The sequence below is a fragment of the Zalophus californianus genome, chromosome 7 (genome assembly GCF_009762305.2).
Source record: "Zalophus californianus isolate mZalCal1 chromosome 7, mZalCal1.pri.v2, whole genome shotgun sequence".
Classification (NCBI taxonomy): domain Eukaryota; kingdom Metazoa; phylum Chordata; class Mammalia; order Carnivora; family Otariidae; genus Zalophus; species Zalophus californianus.
In genome coordinates, this window is record NC_045601.1 from 7,539,753 (window position 1) to 7,561,784 (window position 22,032).

Sequence of the window (22,032 nt, forward strand, 5' to 3'; positions counted from 1 at the left end):
GGGAACACGAGCAGCGGGGGTGAGAGAGGGAGCAGAGCAGGGAGCCCGATGCGGAGCTCGATCCCAGGACCCTGGGATCCTGACCTGAGCCGAAGGCAGACGCTTAACAACTGAGCCACCCAGGTGCCCCGAAAGCTAATAATCTTGATATACCACCCCCTCCTCACTCAGAGCCTAGAACTATGCCTGGTACATAGTAGGTGCTTAACGTTTCATGAGTGAGGGCATGGATGCATGAATTAGGTTTAGTGCCCTTATCTGACCGCTATATATCTACACCATTTAGTAAAGATAAATGAGAAAGTAGGTTTTGAAAAAACATGAATGGAGATTATCCAATTTCCATGATTTAAGTGTGTAATCCTATTCAAATAAAAAAGTTCTTCCATATGTTGTATGGAACCTTCCTAGTTACCAGTGTAAGAACTCTACATTTGCGTTTGGGAGGGGTGGGGGTGGGGGGAGGGGCAGGCCCTGGAAAGTCACGGCCTGGCTCCTATCCCAGATTTGCCCTTCTCCAGCTGTGAGGCCAGAACATCTCTGGGCTTCGGTGCCTCAGCTGAAAAACCTGTGGGGCGGATGGAAGGGTAGAGGAGAACATATATACAAATAATTTAGCGCCATGTCTGCCCACAAGTGCTGATATGCAAATCCTTATAGTCAGCGGCAGCCGTAGGGAGGACAGATGTTTGCCAGTCCTAGTTTAAGCAGGTCATAACTCCGCTGTGCCTGAGCTTTTTCGTCTATAAAATAAGGGCAGTGATAACCGCCACATCTTCATTATGTTAAGAAAATACAACAAGATTTCTTAAATATTCAAGACAGTTGTGAAAGGAAGTCTGTTCTACAGTCTCAGGAAAAAAAACGAAATGCGTGGCACACCCTGACTGATAACATTCTGGAACCACATGTTTACAGGGAGAAGAACTCAGGTCTTAGTGCTGCTCCCTTACCTCCCACAAGGATCTGTTCCCGGGACTGGGGCCACGAGGGTGGTCCTGTCGGAGCCAGCAGCAAGGAGGGCTCCACTGGCCCCCACCACCGCTGCAGACTTCTGGAAGAATCTCGGTGCCTGTCCCAGCTGGTGCCCCTTTCCTACCTGCACCCCAGAATCAGGAGAAAGTGGCAGGACCTCGCTGCCAAAAGATCAGGCAGGAAGAGCTCTTTAAGCCCACGTGCCAGCTCACAAATCAATGATGTTTAAATGTCCGTGCAAACTCCCTGTTGGCTCACCCAACCCATAAGCTGAAACTTACTTTGCTTCCTCTGATAACAACATTTCTCCCCCTCAGCACCGTTGACATTTGGGGCTGGAGAATTCTCTGTGGTGGGGGCTGTCCTGTGCATTGCAGAGTATTTGGTGGCATCCGTGGCCTCTACCCACCAGATGACAGTAGCAGTGCCTCCCTGTCACCCCTAGTTGTAACAACCCCAAATCCAAAATGTTTCTAGACATGGCTCAATGTCTTCTGGGAGCAACGTCACTCCCCACTGAGAAACACTAGCCTACCATGCTTCTTCTCTTTGTATGCTGAGATAATGTCCTTTTGTTAGAAAATCTGCCTTTCAAATTCCCCGTGTGTCTACACCAGGAGAGTTTTTACCTAAGTGCGTGTCTGCAAACTGTTTTCTCGTCTGGCTAAAATTACCTGGTAATAGCAGTGTAATTCCTATGAGAAGCTGTGCTCCAGAGTGACCGTTTTTGGAGACAGTCCCAGGTTATTCTGGTAGTCAGCTGTGAACGGCTCTGAGCCACAGGAGAGACGGCCCCTGAGAGAGGTAAAATATACAATTAAGGCAATTCAGGACAATCTTGAACTCCACACACTGTACTTTGCCTGTGGTTAAATAGGGACTGCACTTGAATAGCCCTGATTCCCTTCTAGTACTTGTCAAGAATGCTTGAATTCACTTAAAATGAAAACCCAGTTTCTCAGAAGCAAAATAACCAAATCTAGGTTTCTGCTTTCCCCACCAAAGTTTTCAGTGTCTCAACCCTGGGAAGCTTCTAATTGCTATGAAGATTTTCTGCAAGGAGCAAATGATGGTGTCCATTACTTGCATACTTAAAAAAATACGTTGTCAGATACTTTAGTATTTCTATACCAAGTCATGTTTCCAGGTACAAAATAATGTGTCGAGTGCAAGAGGGATCCGTGTGACTTTTTCACAATACCAACTAGATTGCAGTTTCTATTTTTGAAAAGTATACCATATTTTACATACTTGGCAAATACCTCCAGAATTTAATTTCCTCTTGTCACTACCTCTTCTTAAAAAGCTGTGTCTTCAGTATGGAGGTTCCTCAGAAAGTTGAAAATAGAGCTATCCTATGACCCAGCAATTGCACTACTGGGTATTTACCCCAAAGATACAAATGTAGTGATCCGAAGGGGCACATGCACCCCAATGTTTATAGCAGCAATGTCCACAATAGCCAAACTATGGAAAGAGCCTAAGATGTCCATCAACAGATGAATGGATAAAGAAGATGGGGTATACACACACACACACACACACACACACACACAGTGGAATATTATGCAGCCATCAAAAAAATGAAATCTTGCCATTTACAATGATGTGGATGGAACTAGAGGGTATTATAAGCACAATAAGTCAATCAGAGAAAGAGAAGCATCCTATGATCCCACTGATACGAGGAATTTGAGAAACAAGACAGAGGATCATAGGGGAAGGGAGGGAAAAAAGAAACAAGACAAAACCAGAGGGAGACAAACCATGAAAGACTCTTAATCTCAGGAAACAGACTGAGGGTTGCTGGAGTGGTGGGGGGTGGGAGGCATGGGGTGGCTGGGTGCTAGACATTGGGGAGGGTATGTGCTATGGTGAGCGCTGTGAATCATGTAAGACTGATGAATCACAGACCTGTACCCCTGAAACAAATAATACATTATATGTTAATTAAAAAAAAATTTTAAAGGAAAAAATAAAATCAAAGAGCTGTGTCTTCCCTCCAGTTGAAATGTTGAAATAAAACCTCAATTTGCTGGAGTAAGCAATGCTTCCTCTCCAAAAATTCTTTTGGTGGGTAACCAGAAGATAATTAATACAGTGGAGTTTTACCATTTGTACTTTTAACTGAGACAAAATCAGCTATTTCCACCTGGCTACGAAACAGGAAAAGACATGTGCATGCGTGTGCGCACACACACGTGCACACACACACGCACGCACACACACACACACAGGAGTGCAGGCCCTTTCATCGGCCCCTTCGCTCAGATGTATGTACATACTGGAGGCAGCTTAAGGCACCAGCCATGAATCTGCCATTCCTTTGGTCATTCTTGTTTCTGGTCTCCATGAGTATGATTCCATTGTGTTATTTTTATACAGTGCAGCCCTACAAACACAAATCAGCTACTGCAGCTGGTCCTCGGCCTAAGAAATAGACATTTGTTTCAGCCCCGGAAGAAAAATTGATTATGTTGGATTAATTGAGAAATATATCGGTCTTCAAAATGACCATCCTTTTCTAAGGGATTTTGAGGAGTAACATTATTGATACACTGATTTGTGCGACATTTGCTGGACTGGGAATTTAAGCAGGTGTAAGTGACGATACTTCGGTTGTTTTCCTATTCCCAGGAGGACGATGTCACCCTTGGCTGCCTCCTTAGAAGACAGCCATTAGGCTTCTTACTGGACTACATGTGCGTTCACCCCATTCCTCTTCTGTGTCGGGAGACTCTAAGCATTTCTTTTGACTTCTTCTCCCTCTGGAATCCATGAAAAGGAGAACTGTCAACCCCACGCCCATGTTCTGTATTTCCTTTAATCTAACAGCTTATTTTAACAGCCACTCCCTTCTTCCTCTCCTCCTTGTGTTACACCATCTCCTGTCTGCTTTTTATTTTTTCCTTCTTCTTCGTTTCCTTAATTCGACTTTAACCTGCTGTCCTCTGGGTACTTTGCCAGTTCTGAGGATGCAAAGGAGATCTGTTTGCAGCCTGAAGCCCAAGGATAGTACATAAGATGCACAAATCCATAAAATCCAAGGTCAAATGTAGACATTCTAGAACTTTCCATGTTAAAAAAGACAATAAATGGAATGGATGCTGGCATAAAATTCACCACTGTATAAACCTTTTAAAGATGTTCACAGATATTGGGTATTCCATAACTTTGACTTGACATCACACTAGTGCAGCAGACTTTTCTTTCTGATATGAGGCGTTATTGTTCCAGCCAGAAAGTACCATGGAAATTTGCAAGACACAAATAAATGTTAAAAGAAAATTTGTCAATTAGAAATACAAGAAATCCTTTCTGAGAGAAAAATATCTCAGTAGTATGTTCAAACTTGTCACCTACGAGGCACTTAAAAAAGTGTGTCTTGAGGGGCACCTGGGTGGCTCAGTCGGTTGAGCGCCTGACCCTCGATTTCGGCTCAACTCGTGATCTCGGGGTCATGAGATCGAGCCCCACGTCGAGCCCCATGTCAGGCTCCATGCTCAGGATGGAGTCCGCTTGAGATGCTCTCCTTCTCCCTCTGCCCCTGCCCCTCCCCCTCCTCACACATACACACACAGTGAATAAATAAATGAAATCTTTACAAAAATGTACTAAGGGTAAGTGAGTACATTTTCCCCTGAATATGAAAATAAATATCTGTGTATCTTAAGTCTTGTCCTTCTATCCTTGAGGCTCATTCTAATTTAGGCAGGCTACACATAGAATAAAATGCATGGGCTCTAAGGCCCAGCTCTCAAAGTGCAGGACTCAGACAAAACAGGACAAGGAAATGTGTTAGCTTCACTCTGAGGAGGGAGGCATTGAGATCTTTACCTGTGTACTTCTTTTGGTCGTTGCTATTAATGGAAAGATCTAAACATACCTTTGTGAGTGAACCCCTTGTTTACTTTTTAAAATTTTTTTAAAGATTGTTTTTTATTTATTTGAGAGAGAGAGAGACAGAGAGACCCAGAGAGAGAGAGAGAGAGAGAGAGAGAGAGAGAGCACAAATGGGGGAGGGGCAGAGGGAGAAGCAGACTCCCCGCTGAGCAGGGAGCCCGATGCCGGGCTTGATCCCAGGACCCTGAGATCGTGACCTGAGCCAAAGGCAGACAATTAATCAACTGAGCCACCCAGGTGCCCTGAATCCCTTGTTTAAAGAAAGAACACAATTTTACTAGAGTTAATTATAATCATTTATCAAGTACTTATGTGCCAGGCACTGTGCTAAGAATGTCACACAAATGATCTCATTTTGCCTTCTCTTTCAGAGCCCTCAGAGAGAGTATACTTCATCTGACCCACGAAGAGAGAGAGACCCTTGAAGACATTGACTTGCTCAAGGTCACCCAGGTAGGAAGTGGCCTCACCTGCCTCCTTGGAGACTGACCTCTGAGTCTTAACCACCTTGCTGTGCAGCACGTCGTTCAGGGACAGGGATCATCAAAGCAGAGACTCTTCCACCCGCGTCTTTACCCTCAAAAGGAATGCACTATATCAGTAGAGGACAGTTGATGTTGCAGGATTACTTACCCAGTCTATCAAGCGCAGTCAGTTGACTAATTCGGATTTTTGAAAGCACATCAGAATCAAACATTCTGACTCCCCACGGGTGCACGAAAGCAAACGTGGGGTGTCATTGGAAAACATCGGTGACTGAGTGAAATGTGGTTGAAGGCGGTGTCATAAATACACTGGCTGATTTTGTGAACAATTTCAATTCCCTGGTTTTTAATCTAAGGTCAGTATTGTCCCTTCACAGTGGGAAAAATACAGTGCTCTTTTTATCCAAGCAGTCGGCAATTTTATTGGTTGCTATTTTGTTTATCCAATATTGTGATGGTTCTAACTAATGTTTTATCACGTCCCTTAAGAATCATTTGCTTTAAAAGATAAAATACAAGGTAATGCAGTTTATAAAATAACTGAAACATGTCCCTGATTCCACTATTGTAACGGTAATACAGCTACCTAAACAACAGATACTGACATTCTTGTTATTAGTGTGCTTTATATCCTTGTAGGAAACTAGTCACACGTATAATAAGATAGAACTATTTGTTTTTAAAAGCCCTGCCCTTCATCGTTTGGGTAATATTTGAAGAACCACTGTGCAAGAGGAACTATGGATTCACGGGGATGAAGGAAACACAGAGTGTTTCACAGAGTGAAAATCAATAGTTTGCAAAACCAATAGAACTTGGTGCACCTGCCCAAAGCTGCCCGATTCAATGAACAGTGACTACTTCACGTCAAATGTGCTGCGGAATGTGTTTTTCAGGAAAAGAAAGCAACCTCTGCCTACACAGTGGGTGATTGTCCAGCTGCTAGGGACCAGCTTGTTCCTAGAATGACCACGGGAACCGGGTCCCTCGGTTGTGCACCAAGAGACTGATCCAGATGTGAAACAGTGAGGCTTTCATTAGGACGTGGACATGTCACAAAGACAGTGCTAGATAGAACGCGGAGAAGGGAGAAATCGGGTGCAGGGTGGAAGGGGTCTTGGGAGTTGGGGAAGGATTAAAAAACCCACCCTCCAACCTCGAGTCAAATTTCAGTTTTTCAGACAAATTGGTGAGGAGAGAAGGAGGCCAAAATGAAAAAAAAAGAAAGAAAGAAAGAAAGAAAATTCTCCATAACTTTGTGTCCCTAAAATAGAGTGCTATTCATTTCAAATCTACATGCAGTTAGAACAAAAGTAACCTTGTTACCCTGGGACACTTTAAGACCATTGTTTGATGTGCCCTTAGAACTTATTTGACAATAACTCGCTGCTGATGTATTTATGCTAGAACTTGGGATGCATAAAGTCTTGAAAGGAAGCATAGGAAATGTTGAAGGAAAGAAAGGAGAATCATCGAACTGTCAGAATGGAGAAAAGACGGAATTTTGGCTACCTTAAGTTCTAACTCAAAAAAGTCATCATGATCGTGAAATATATTTCTTCTGTAGTCTAACTTTTTAAATGTTTGCCATATAGTGAGGATCCCACCGCTCCACACGCTAGCAGGAGAGGGGGCAACGGAGCTTTGCACCTGCTGTGAGCACAGCCCCGCACCTTGCATGCGTGCTGGCCTTTAAAGGGAATTCTTTAAGTAGGATTTTTCTGCCGGCACTATTTGGTACTAAACATGAGAGGAAAATTTTCCTCTCAAATATGAGGGAGGAAAGTCTGCCTTACGGAACAGTGTGCCCCAATAGCGATGAATGTGCTGTCAATTTCCACAAAAGCCTCTTTGTGACAGGTCTGACACAATGAATGCCATCACAGCAGAAGTCGTTGTGCCCTTCTCTGGTGATGGGTGTGAAATCCTACAATGCAGAGCTCCATCTTCCTCCGTTCTTGTTTGTAATACTGGTTTGCATTCCCAGTAGTTGAAAGTGGTGCGGTAGCCTGGGAGCCCGTAAGACAGGAGACACAATTAACGGTAACTCCCACATGCTTCCCTTGGAACAGGTCTGCCAACTTCTTGACTGCTCTCCTAACCGCTTGTAACATAAATATCACCTACCTAATGACAAAAAGCCACAGTTGCAAAATATATATCCTGTCAGGTGTAAGGTTTCTGCCAAGATCAATGAGAAGAGCTTGAAGGTCGTGTAATTCCCACGTGGCATTCATGAACTGCACGAGGTCACATGGCTTTTCAAATCTGAAGACACATCGGAAAGGATTTTTCATTCGCTCATCCATCCCTGCGTTCATTCAACTAACATTTATTTCAGGACTTCTGTGTGCATCCCCTTGTGCCAGACTCTGAGTTGGGCTGGTTAGGCAGGGAGGGGTCAAAGAGTGGATTCAAGGTTGACAATTACATCACCTCTGCAAAAAAAGAGCTATAGAAACATTGTATTAGATCATAATATTGAAGCGATGTTAAATCCCTGAAGATTATAATTATATCATTATTTAGGAAAATGCCATTGTTCTTAAGGGATATATATTTAGGGGTAAAGTGTCATGCTGTGTACAATTATCAGAAAGTTTGGTAAGAAGTATGTATGTATGTGTGTATACTATACGTATTTTTTTCTGTAGAAAATATATTATGCGTGTATATGTATCTATATGGAGAGACCCAATGTTACAAAATAGCAATGATTGGTGAATCTAGGGCCAGAGAATAGGGGTGTTCATTATATTTCTCTTGCACCTTTTGTATGTTTTTGAATTTTTCACAGTACAAAGTTGGAGGAAAATTTATCGTCTCTGACTTCAAGGAGCTTACTCTCTAGAGATCAAAATTTTTTCTAATAAAAAAGGAAGAGAAGGAAAGACTAAATTTAAAAATGTAGGATCAGAAGTCCCTGGAAAGATGTTGAAGCCATTCAACCAAGCTGGAAATCTTCGGCGAGGAGGTCTTGGTGGCCAGTGTCAGCCACACGCACAAACTCAACTATAAACAAGGAAGGCCCGTGGTGGATGCACTTGGGTCCAGAGGAGCCCACAGTGGCTGCTCCCAGGAAGCAAACACTGCAAGTTTCCGGGAGACGCACCCTCCCTCCCCTCCCAGCCCCTGGAGAGAGCAGCCTGCTGTGGACTCAGTTCCTCAGAGATGACAATAACCACCCACTGGCTGGGGCCAGGCCTCAACCTTCATGCTACGGGCACCTCCAGTCACTGAGTGATGGCCCGATAACACTGGAATGGATATTTAGTAATGGAGAAAGTAGAGAGGATGTTTAGGAACATGAATCAGAAGGAAGATGGAGCAGGGCGTCTGGGTGGCTCAGTCGATTAAGTGGCCAACTCTGGATTTATGCTCAGGTCATGATCTCAGGGTGGTGAGGTCGAGCCCCGCATCAGTCTCCATGCTCAGCGGGGAGTCAGAGTTTGCTTGAGATTCTCTCCCTCTGCCCCTCCCCCTGCTTGTGTGCACGTGCTCTCTCTCTCTCTCAAATAAATAAGTAAATAAATCTTTAAAAAAAATAAGAAAGAAGATGGAGCAAGCACCTCTGCTTTGTCTCTGTTCAGGAGGACTTCACAGAAAGTGATGGAAACAGATGAGGGTGTGCAGCTGGCCGGCCAGGCGTGACTGGACCAGGGGCTGAGGGGCTCTTCCTTGCTGCTGTGGAAGGTTCGGCTCTGCTGTGACACTAGAAGCCTTAGCCTCTGTATTGGGGGCATTAACACAAGAGGAAGAAGAGAGAAGAGCAGCAGTGGGGCCTGTTGGGAGGGGGGAGGGGGCTGCAGACGTGAGAGCAAGGCTCAGGGGAGGCTCTAACGACCTCACGGCCAGGCTGGTGTTGACTTGGCCCAGAAAGCTGAGGTCGTCCTGCAACCCCTGAGTCACCCAGGATGGGATGAAGGCCAAGCCGTCTCTCCAAGGACAAAGGGCCACCTGCAAAGCTGGGAGGCATAATCCTCCCTCCGTTCCCCACTATGTTACTGCTGCAAGGAAGTGACACCGTTCGTGGCTAGCAAGTCACCCCCCATCGTAAATAATAGTATCCGAAGTCAGGAAGGCACTCTCAGGAGTGGAGAAGAGCCAAAGTGGACCCGGAGAGAATGTTCTCCACCTCGGCAGGAGCTGTGGTTCTCCCCCCATCGTTAGCCAGTTACAGATGCAGGACTCAGACCTCCGCGTGTTCTACCACAAAGCCCGAGTCTTTCTGTGCTGTGTGGCCATGAATTCCCCGAACCACAGGATGCTACCTCACCATCAGACCTGGAAGCGAAGGTTTCTCTCCACCCAGTCCTGTGCAGTGATGTCAACACCCAGGTTGGAATTTCTAATGCCCCAACTTCATAGTTCTTGACCTTATAATGCTTTTGATCTAGGGGTCACCTCGCCTAGCAATCCGAACCATGCCCCATGTGTGGTCCCCGCCCCGACCTCCAGCCCTGTTTGCCATCTGGGCTCCAGGGACCAGATTTCTCTGTTCGGTTAGACGTGTTCCACTTAAGATCATCAGCTCGAAAACTCCAATGGGGGCCTCGCTCCGACTTGAAATACCTTCTCATGCATTTTGAGTCCCAGCTACTGTGCAGATGACCTGCAGGGTCTCTTTTAGTTATAAAAATCACTTGACTGTACCTTTTATTAACTCTTTAATCCTTAAGGCAACTGAGTCCATCCCACTTGCTCCTGTTTTTCCAAAAGAACTACTTTTTTTGCTCTGACAAAGCTAACCCCTCCTCCATCTGTGCTTTTGACTCCTTCCTGCATCCTCTGAGATCTTATTTTAATTACTTCCCCCCATTTTATTGAGATTTTTTTTGATCACTGTCTTTTGGGGCTCTTTGTTTCCAGATAGCATATCCAGTCTCTTTCCCACACTCCTCACAGACTGTGAAGCCCAAAGCGCTTCCCACCACCAAGAAAAGTGGCCATAGAATGTTTGGGGGGCATAAAAACTCCAAGGCTTGTACCACTTGCTTCCAGGGAAGCCAGCCTGGACCCTGGATATGACTGCCTGCACCAGGGATGGGTGTTCAAGCCAAAGGCAAGTTCCTCCCAGCTGGACACCAGAGAAGCCAACAGTGTATGAGGTGGCTAAGACCCAAGCTGTGACTAAGAAAAGTCCTCCAGTCAGATCCTGTCCCAAGTACAACCCGAAGAAGGTATTGACCTGTGGAGTCCTGACCTGGGCTGGGTCAGTTTTCCAGTTCTTCGCCGACATGCTGTACCTCCCAGCGTGGAACGTGCCGAGGCAAATGGCTTCCATGGGTCTCACCTCACCACTTGAGATCATCCGAGGTGTACTGTTTCCTTTTCCTCACTCCTGCACCCCTTCCTGTGGGATGCAATGGGCAGTGCAGTCCGGGAGCCTGGCTCTACCCAGGCCATGGTGTTTTGTCACCCCTCAGCACATGATGGGGGCTCAGCACGTGTAGTTGACCAAAGCCGCCTCCTCTCGTTTCTGAGTTTCTTTTAATGGCACCACCATTTCATATTTCCACAGTGCCTTGGATGACTTCCTTTCTCTCTAAGGGGTTATTGGTCCTCCCAGCTCAACTTCTATGGTGCCTCTTGAGTTTGTCACCACCTTCTTGTTCTCACTGTCACTACCATCAGGCATCTACCTAGACTTTCTGACCTCATGCCCCTCCCCACCAACCTATCCTATGACATTCTTAACAGGCAGTGGCTGTTGGGCATTCTCACAATGATCATTGTGAGCTCATGGAAGTACAGTTTTGTGACTTTAAAAACACTTAGAGGATATTCGGTTTGGTTATCCAAGCTAGAGGTTCTTGTTCAGGGTCAGAGCAGGCAAGGACACATGCCTCTTCTGTCTTCACAGACAAATCTTTCTGTTGGAGCTACAGATAAGAGTGTCTCTCCTCCCCTGTTCTAGAAAACTGCCCGCTCTGTCCTGTGGCGCGAGACAGGAAAATCAAAGCTCTTGGCAAGCACAACCCTGTGTTCCTATGAGAAAGATGGAGGAAATGTCGCTGGTGTCAGAATGGGGGTCTTGGATTCAGAGAGAATAAGAGAGTCGGAGATATCTCTGAGAACGGGACCTGGAGAGCCCACACCAGAGCCAGCACCTGTGTTCAGTAAGAGCTGTCTCTTCACATTTTCCTCCTCCGCACCCTTTAACTGGAGGTTATCTCTTTGGTATTTATGCTTTCAAATGCCCCCACACACAAATACAAAAGCACAGTCTGATTGATCAGAACAGAGTTCTAATGTATATGTAATCATATTAGATGATGAAAATAAAGTAAATTGCTTTTTCTTTTTTTTCCCCCTATTTTTTATAGAAGGGTGCTAACTTTCTTAAGGCAATTAAATACCTTCTTATGATTTAGACATTTCCAATATTTAGAAGCAACAATGGTTTGCCCAAAATGATAAGCACAATGCTATTAGACTATTTCAAAAACAATTTTAAATTATTTCCTTTTATCCTTCTTCTGCCAGACTGTGGGTGATGAGTTGACAACCAACATTAAGTGATAAGAAGAACAAACTGAATAACCCACGAGTGTTCTTCTCCCATGACTAAGCAGCTACCACGGGGGAGTTTAGATGTGGGCTGAAGCACTTGGGGCCAAGGGTCAAGGACAGATGAAAAAATGGCAAAGCTGGAAAGGCAAACTGAACCGGACTGCCCTTATGGGCTAAGCAGCTTCTCACGGGGGAAAAGAAAAAGAGATCTAGAAGGCGGAGAGTGGAGGACAGACGGAGAGGGGGCTGAGCCCTCATAAAGCTGAAGTCTTGGGCTTTGAGGGGCTGGGGAGAGACAAGGGGTTGGAAACAATCGCTGCATGAGCTGGATGAGATTTTGAGAGGAGGAAGGAATGGGGAAAGAGGATTTTAAGAGAAGTTGGAATGTGTTAGGAAGGTACTCCAGAGACATGGCAGTAAAGGCTCAAGTTACTTTCGATTACTCTAGTTCTTCCGAATGGGATTCTGGCCAGAGACAGGCCTGAAGATGAACAAGAGCTGATGCCTTTATGTAGATTAAATTTACAAGATAAGAGTCAAATTAATTTAGGAAGACTGGTGTAGGCCTCACTGCTCCCCAGGGAACATTTAATGGCTGATTCCCAGCTGAAATCTTGTTCCCGGGTGTGGAAACAAAGAGCCGATTTGCTAGACAATGGCCGGTGTGAAAATCCAAATTCACAGATCCTTGTAAAAGCAGCTTTTTATGTGGACTAGAAGATCTTTCTAGCATTGCAAATCTTCCTTCTAACCCATATGTGACCAGGGCCTTGTCTACGGGGTCATTTAAATTTCTTAACGCTCATTTTCCTCAGTATCTCTTCCTTCGAGTGATTTCTAAAAAGATATCAGTTGATTTTCTCCCTCCCCACTGGCTTTCATCTTTTTAAGTAACATCTTTCTTAAGCAAAAACACTTCACCTGTACAGGACCCAGGAGAGAAGGAAGTCACCCAGACCATTCTTGACATTCAGGCAGGTGAGTTACACCAAGCTTGTGGAGCACTTTTAGACCTTAGTTTCCTCTGCCAGGCTTTGTTGTCAGGTTTCTCAGGTATTCATCTTCAGGGGAAAAAAAATTTAAAAGGAAAAAGAGTGACCCATGGTGCCCTGCCCGTGTTAAGGGTTAAAAGAATGGATGTTGGAAGACCGAATGGATGTTGGGTGGATGTTGGGTGGAGAAGTGGATGCATGTTGGATGGATGTTGGGTGGAGGAGTGGATGCATGTTGGATGGATGTTGGGTGGAGGAGTGGATGCATCCCTCTTTCCACAGCCTGCCCTGTGGTGGGGCACGGATGGGAGATAGGGAGACACTGAGGCATGGAGAACTCTCCTGGCACGAAAAAGGACACTCAAGCAGGTAGACTGAGTTCTAGGGTCTGTATGAAGGCAGAAAGTAGAAAGACAGCACTGAGGTTTCTGAGCCAGACTTAAGAAGCAGCTGTGGGGACCGAACATTTAGTAGACTCTTCTGGTGGCCAGATGTCAAGTTCTGAGTCCTCTGTACCTACAAAGAACTTTTTGTTCTCAGAAGACAGACTGTATCTCTTGTCCAGTTTGTTTTTAATTGCTTACCAGCACTCAGGTGACTGATGCTTTTTCTGGTGCCTTTCCTTAACCCATTGTCAGCAAAGGGGAAAGTCTCAGGACTAAGGGCAGATTGAACCAGTGGTGCTAACTGCCAGCCCCAGAAAGCCCAAGCTTCATCCTCGCTCCTAGTGCCACCATTTCAGCATGGCCTGGGCTCCGGGCCCTGCAGCTCTCTCTGGGTACCCCCTGCTCTGCAGCCCAGAGGCAGCCAGCTGGCCTTCCCAGCCCCTCCCTCCCCTGCAGGGCCTGGAACACAGTCTCCCAGGCCCAAGTCTGTGGTAGCAATCACTGCCTTTGTTGGAAGGATGTGGGAACAAATCCTTTCAGGATGAATGAATCTATGGATTTTTCTTCATTCCAGTTATCATATTGGAGTAAATCTGCAACTCTCATTCAAGGACCTTAACGAGAAGAATGTTATGAAATGCTAGACCCATTATAATGGTCTTCGTCCCCAGAGTAATTCATGGTAACTTTAAAAGTGAAAAAGACCATTATGGACGGCATTGTGTCAGCCCTCCAAATTCATAAGCTGAAGTCCTAAGCCCCAGGACCTCAGGATGTGACTGTATTTGGAGACAAGGTCTTTAAAGGGGTGACAGACGAAGTTAAAATGAGGTCACTAGGGTGGTCCTTAATCCCCTGATCTGTGGCTTTATTAGGACAGGGGAGAGGACCACTGGCTACAAGCCAAGGAGAAGCCGACCCTGCCGACACCTTGCTCCCCAGACTTGCAGCCTCCAGGACTGGGAGAAAATGACTTTCTTTCCTTGAAGCCCCCCAGGCTGTGGTACTTTATTATGGCAGCCCCAGCAAATGAATACACGGTCGAAACCCCCAACTGCTGGGGCAACAACAACAAGAAAAGGTGAAACAGACTTTCTACTCATCCTTGGAGCAGGAAGTGAAGGAGAGGTGCAGGAGGCAGTGCAAAGAGGAAAGGAAGCGACCCCACGCTCAGGAAAGTGACCCCGGGGCTCACTGCAGAAAGACCCCAAGGTGACCCCACCTCTGACATTTGGTAGCAAAGCAGCAGCCCCCACTGAGGAGACTAGGGTTGCATTTAGAAGCGGACAACACTTTTAATCCCCACACACCCACAGCGCTGCAAACACTAGGTGAGAACACAGAAAGCAAAACCAGAACAGCAAATACAAAAATGCAAAATGCATGAAGAATCTGAGCCCATTTTGCAAACGGGAAACCAGCCTTTGCAGCATGTCCAGCCTCCCCAGTCACCAGTCGGGAAGGCAGGGGGCGTGGGGTATGGCGGTCCCGACCCTGGATCAAGAACTGCAACTGTGGCTTCTGGACCTTCGAACCTAGCAGCACGTTCCTGCTTTCCCTGCCATCATGCCCCTCTTTGTGCCTCTAGAAATGCGGCTAGCTGCTCTCTGAGGGCCCTTTTTGTATGAAAATGCTATGGTTTTGATTCATAGTGATGATTCATAGTGAATCAACAAGAAAAAGGTTAAATTATGTTCTGATGATTCTAGTTAAGAAAACAGGCAGGTAGGTACTCTATTGTAGAAATGTTTCCATCCGAGTTATGAGACTTTGAGGACCACTTTGTTGTTTACAGATGTAAGGTGCAGATCCCTGTTGGGAACTTTAGTGGGGCCTCTCATCCCTTCTGATGCTCAGTGGGGACTAACTGTGCGTGTCTCTGCAGCATTAAGATTACGTATCATGCATTTTCAAGGTCAGGAAGTTCTACGGGTTGAAACCACATGTTATTTCAGTGCGTGTAACAGCATGGAAAGTTGACATATCATATCTAATCAATCCCGGCTTTCTGTCCGAAGCAGGACTATCCAAGAAAACAAAATCTGGGTATTTACAATGCGGTTAGCATCTTCCTTCCGAAGAAGTAGGTGGTTTCCAAAGATTGAGAATCTGTAGATACTCTTATCCATCTTTACATTATTTTAAAATCGTAATTGTAATTATGTCAACATTAAAACCAAAGGACATGAAGATTGTGTCTCTGTCCTTTGCCTCTTAGATAAAGACGCATGCCCTTCTTCTGGTTTATTTACCCCTCGAATTAGATGAGAACAGCATGGCAGGTCCAGCAGGTGTCCACCTGCTCGACGTCCAGTGCGGAGTGTGGGGCCGACTATGGAATGGAGAGAAGCATCCAAGGAAAGCCCCTGTCTGCTCGGGGCCCTCTGCCTTCACTTCCCACGCCAAGACTTTTCTGGACTCTAGAAAACTCTGGGCTGACTCACAGACTGTTGGAGTTTCAAGGACATTTCAAAGGAATCTGGACCAAGGCCTGCAGTTTGCAGTCAAAAAACCAAAGCTCTGAGCCAAGTGACTTGCCCAATGTGGAGGCTGTGGAATTATGAGTGACAGGTGGGACTGGCATCCAGTCTTCTGGGTCCAGGCCTGAGACACTGGGGTTGACTTCCATCTCTGCCGGCTTTGGCTCCAGGAGTGGAGGAAAAGAGCCCAGCGTTGCTCCTCACTAGGATGACCGCCCCTCACCACCGTGTCCCCGCAGGGCTGGTGGTCCCTGCCACCCAAGGCCCAGAGCCTCTGCACAAGGACCCAGCTTGCTCTCTTGTGGCATGGCCCGTACACTCCTTCCCTTAGCCTGGGACTCTCGTCCAGCCCAGGGAGCCAGGATGGTCCACAAAACAGGAGGCCGAAAGAGTCACTGCTTAGCTTTTGACTTTTCTTTCTTCATTTTTTTTATTGTGATAAGACACAACATAAAATTGTACACTTACTTAGTTTTCAGTGGACAACTGATGGCCGTAAGTACGTTCATGACACGCAACCATCACCACCCTCCCACGCTCCATGCCCAGAACTTTTCCATCATCTCAAAGAGAAACTCTGTCCTCGTTAAACGAGACCTCCCCCTTCCATCCTCCCCCCAGCCCCTGGCAACCTCTGCTGTACAGTCTCTGTGAACTTGTCTGTTGTGGATGCCCCATGTGAGTGGGACCACACAATATTTGTCTTTCGTGTCTGACTTATTTCACTTAGCATTATGATTTCAAGCTTGTGTCAGCTTTCATTCCTTTTTCCATAATTTTTTTTTTTTTTGCTTTTTAAAAATGTTTAACTGTCATAAAATACATGTAACATCAGATTTGTCATCTTGCTCATGCAGTGGTAAGTACATTCATACTGTGGGCAACCAATCTCCAGAACTCATTTCCTCTTGAACAACTGAAAGTCTGTCCTCATTAAACAACTCCTCCTCATTTCCCTGTTCCCGCATCCTCTGGCTACACCAGTCTACTTTCCATTGCTTTGAATTTGCCGATGCTAGGTACTGCCTGTAAGTGGAATCATGCATTCTTTGTCCTTTTGAGTCCGACCTGTTTCACTTAACATAATGTTTTCAAGGTTAATTTATGTTGTACCATGTGTCAGAACATTCCTTGTTTTTTTTTTTTTTTTAAGATTTTATTTATTTATTTGACAGAGAGAGAGAGAGACAGCGAGAGAGGGAACACAAGCAGGGAGAGCGGGAGAGGGAGAAGCAGGCTCCCCGCGGAGCAGGGTGCCTGATGCGGGGCTCGATCCCAGGACCCCAGGATCACGACCTGAGCCGAAAACAGACGCTTAACAAACTGAGCCACTCAGGCGCCCCAGAACATTCCTTGTTAAGGTTGAAAAATATTTCATTGTATGAATGTACCACATTTTGTTTATCTATCCAGCTATTGACGGATATTTGAGGTGTTTCCACCTTTTGGCTGCTGTCAGTAATTCTGGCTTAGCTTTTGGTATTCAGAATAAACCAAGGTAATAGTTTAAGAGAATGAAGTTTAGAATTTCCAAAGCTCAGAGTTTATGCCATGAACAAGAGTTTCAGTGAATTCGTTATAATGTAAAAGGCTGTTTCCCTCTCTAGACTGGGGTAGGAAGTGTGCAAAGGGTCTTACTGCCTGTTGCCTCAGCCACCTGCCAAGCCCTGACCGGCGACAGCAGAACCCCCAGGATAGATGTGGATATCCAAGCATGGAGGAAATGAGAGCAAGCCTCACTTCCCGGGAGCGGGGAGCCCTCCCAGAGTTCCCTTAACTACAAGAGCATGGGCCCTTAGAGTGGGGAATGCCTGGGGGGGGGCAGGCAGTAGGGTATGGGGGGGCAGCTAAATGCCATCCTCGGTGACTGCGAGTGAGTCCCTTGCTCTGTAGTGGGGCAGAGTCATATGGGCCAGAATATGAGCAGCCATGTGTGATACCATCAAGGATTCTGTCAGGGTTCTGCAGGGGCCTGTGGAAAGGGTCTTCCCAAAGCACTATGGGCATCATAATGCATGCTTTTTCTAATTGAGGCAGAGAAGCATCACGGAGGTTCAAGTTCAAAGAAGTATATCCAGAAATGTGAAAGTTCTTGATGTTCACAATGGCTATGTCCTCCCTCAAGCTCCAATTCAGGCTCCTTTCTGCCTGTCATCAAGAGGAGGAAAGAATGTGCATAATTTAAGCAATATAAAAATAAGCTCCCTTTTGACTTAAAGAGGAAAAGAAGAATTAGTCCCTCTCTGTCCAGAAAAGCCAGGAGGGAAATGTCAGCAGTTGGAAATGACCATCGCCACTCTGGAATTCTGGGAGCCTGGATGTGGACCCCGGGCTCTGGTCCTGGAGGAACCCTGACATTTATTCATCTGCATTGCAGTGTCTCATCTATAAAATGGGGAGCTGGGGTCAGATGCTTCTCATCGCCCCTGCATGGTTCAGTGTGGAGAACTTCTTTGTAGATAAGCTCCATGATTGCCCTTCGCCAAGCAGGGTGTGGTTCCCTGACCAGCAGCATCTTCCTCACCTGGGAACTTCTTAGAAAGGCAACTTCTCAGTCCCCACCCAGACCTACTAAATGAGAAACCCTGGCACCAGGGTGGGGCCCAGAGCTCTGTGGTTTAACCAGCCCTACGGATGATTTGGGAGTGTCTTTAAGTCTGAGAACCACTGCTCTGATATAGACAAAAGACTGAGTTGGTGGACTGTGTGTAGTAGGGCCTCACCACTTTACTCTTGGGAAGATGGCAAATGGTGAATAGCACTTATGCAAGAATCACTAGATGCTAGGAAAAATAGATTAGACTCATTAGATGTGGTAACCAGGCTGCACCAAAATAAATAAATTTTCACAATGTACAAATATGTAATGCCTTCCATTTATTTTAATGCAATTAAATAATTTTGATTTTTTAAAAGAACAGTGCTGTTGCTAAGCAGACATCTCTATCTGATTAAATGCACAATACACAGAAGTCTTTCACAGATGGATGAAGTCATATAATAATTAAGTTTCAGAGAGATCTTTACAAATTATTTTTCAAAGGCCACGTCACTGAGTTTTTTAGGAGGATAACCTGTAAAAACAAAATGTATTTAGATTTAAGTAGATAGATTATATATGTAGCCATAATGTTGTGGGAGTAAATTTTTTTTTTCAAGACAATGTAATCCCCCTAACAATTTGCAGTTACGTATGGTCATGTTCTCTAGCTCATTTTCTAATACAAAAAGGCTGACTAAGGTTTCCAGTCATGATATTATTTGGATAGGAGACAAAGATGAGCTCTGTGTTATCAACTGTGAGGCAGAATGTTCTTTTGAGTTGCAGCTTTGGCTTGTTGTCAAAGTAAGAGAATGTCCTGTGTCTGGGGTGATAGTACACCCTGCGAAAATCACCTCACCTCCCACATTCAGTGCTGTTTTTATATTTCAATGTAGCAAAGGCCAAGCTACGTGTTTGCTTTTGTTAGTTTTGTTTCCTTTTTAACTCTAAGAGGTAAGTCTTGCTCAGGGGACTTGACACGCTGGCTTATACCTCATTGCTTTCCAAGTGAAGAAAGAAGGTTGTGTTTTTCTTGAATTAAGGTTCTTACTGGTAACAACCACATTTTAAAAGAATTGAAGGATTCAAATGGCACCGGTGCTGTTTCTTTTTCCGGGGGGGGGGGGGGAGAAGTACGTGCAATTGGAAAAGGGTGAAGTATGCTGTGGCGTGTGGGCCCTCCCAGCCCTGGGATAGTCACGTTTCCCGGCGGGGGGAACTTCCTGCTTCCAGTGCTTCCGGGAAATGAGGCTCAGGGCGTCAGGTTAAAACTCCACTGACTGTGTTCCTTCCAGGGCATCTTCGAGGTAGAAAGCATCTCCCTGAGCCCAAAGGTGGAAGTCATCCTGACCCCCTTCATCCATCCAGCACCAGTGAGCTCAGCGCCTGCCTGTCAGGCCCCAGGAAGAGGAGGGGCGCTGGGCTCTCAGCACCGGCAGGACGCTCGCGCAGCTGGGCCACTGGCGGCCAGACCCCAGAGTCAGCGGCCGGCCCTGTGTTCCTGGAGAGCAGCGACTCGCCCCCTCCTCATTATTGCCTTCTCCCTCAGGGCTCCAGGATCCTGTACCCTCGGATTGTCTTCCTCCTGCCTCATAACCTCTCGGTCCCCTTCACACGCTCCCTCTTCTCTCTTGCCCAGCCCCCCACTGCTGCAGACCCACACTTGAGTCCTCAGCCCTCCCCCTTCAGGGCGCTCACTCCCAACGTAGCACTAACCGCCCTTCCAAAGTAGGAATACAGAAGTCCCTGTTACATTAGAATTTCAGACAAACAACTAATAATTTCGTTGTATAAACGTGTCTCCATTATTGCACGGTGCCAAATATTTACTTTACTTGGTTGACAAGGAAATATTGCATGAAACAGACGTAGGGTGAAAATTCTTTATCTGAATTCAAATTTAATTAGGCGTCCCGGGTGTTATCTGCCAACCTTAAAATGACGTCATCCAGTTTCGGGGCTTTTATGCCATCTAGATGCTGTCTCCTCCTAAAATGTTTATCTCCAGCCTGGATCTCCCTCTCCTGAACATTTCTGCTGTCTCCACCCCATTGCCACATGGATAATTAATGGATGTCTCCACCTCAACATACCCAAAACAAGGCTCATCTTTACCTCAAATACTTGCTCTAGTCACAGGTAATTTTGTTCTTATCTGCTCAGCCAAATCCCTGAGCTCATACTCTTCTCTTTTTTCATGCTTTGGTCCCAGTGGGTCTGCTGCCAGCATCTCTTGCTGGAGCCCTGCAACACCCCCTACTCATTCTCTACTTCATCCTGGATCCCATACAGTTTTTTCTTAACACACTGGCAAGATTCTTTGAAAACATCAGTCATGTGATGCCATTTTGCAGCTCATACCCCCACCAAGCTCCCCATGCCACTCAGCCTAAAAAGCCACAGGTCTTTACAGCATCCTGCAAAACTCCCATTACCCAGTATCCTGGGTCCCCTCAGATGTTATCTGCTCCTGCTGCCTCCTGGTTCCTCCAACAAGCCAGCATGTTCCAGACGCTTGGCTCTGGTGCCCTTGCCTCCTTCCTGGAATGCCCTTTGCTCAGATACCCCTGGAGAAGTCCTGCGCCTCCCCAAATCTTTGCTGAAATCTCACCTTCTCAGGGCGCCTGGGTGGCTCAGTCTGTTAAGCATCTTCCTTCAGCTCAGGTCATGATCCCAGGGTCCTGGGATCCAGTCCCACATCGGGCTCCCTGCTCAGCCAGGAGCCTGCTTCTCTCTCTCTCTCTCTGCCCTTCCCCCGGCTCGTGCTCTCTCTCTCTCTCTCACTCTCTCTCATAAGTAAGTAAATCAATCAATCAATCAAGAAACAAACAAACCTTCTCAGCGTGGCTACTGATTACCTTATTCACATTCTAACCTACTTACCACCCTGGGCACTCCAGGCACCCCTTTTCTGACTCTTGTCATTTTTCCAGAGATGGCAACTTCTACTGTAGTATAACCAAACTCATGAAATATCATTCATTTCCAGGATCTTCCCACCAGAAAGCCCCACAGCCCCCAGGAATCTTTGCTTGATTCCCTGATGTGTGCCAAGGCATCCAGAAGAGGACCTGCCTCCCAGCGCGCACAAATATTTGTTGGGTGAATAAGAAAATGCACGTGTGAGGCTTGGGCGACCACAGATGACTGCAGGAAACACAGCCTCAGGTCGGATCATGCTCTCCCAGAGCACGGTTCACCGGATGGAACAGAAGAGAAATCATCTGCAGAATGTAAGTCACCCTTCGAGTCCTTCCTTCCCACGCCTTTCTATCCCTCGAAATTAAATGCAGGCGGGTTAAAGGCAAGAAGAGGTTGTCCTGTTTCTCCAGTTGGGTGGAGTGTCCCAGGGAAGTGTGTCAACTCACCACAGAGCCACCTGGGCAGTTTCCAGAGATAAGCCTTCCCGAGGCCAATCATTAACTTGCTGGCCAGCAAAGAGCTGTTTGTTCTTGGGCTCTGTAGCTTCCTGTTCATCTCTGGGGAACTAATGAACCCAGAAGGAGTCCCGTGACACCGACGGAATGAATTTCACTTCAATCGGGGCTATAAGCACTATCACTTGGATATCAATAGTTATTTTCCTGGGTGAAGTTATCAACTTAAGTTCTGGAGGAGGGGCACCTGGGTCAGTCGGCTACGTGTCTGCCTTCAGCTCAGGTCATGGTCCCAGCATCCTGGGATGGAGTCCCGCATCAGGCTCCCTGCTCAGCCGAGAGTTGGCTTCTCCCTCTTCTCTGCCTCTCCCCCCTGCTC

At 46.3% G+C, this 22,032-nt stretch overlaps 1 long non-coding RNA gene across 1 annotated transcript; it reads right to left on the minus strand.

Moving 5' to 3' along the window:
* Positions 1-1,679: 1,679 nt before the first annotated feature.
* Positions 1,680-7,801, minus strand: LOC113927506. Its single transcript, XR_003521644.1, has 3 exons — positions 7,491-7,801; positions 5,349-5,455; positions 1,680-1,770 (listed from the first exon to the last, which is right to left on the minus strand). It is a non-coding gene; the product is annotated as an uncharacterized LOC113927506 (long non-coding RNA).
* Positions 7,802-22,032: the final 14,231 nt, after the last annotated feature.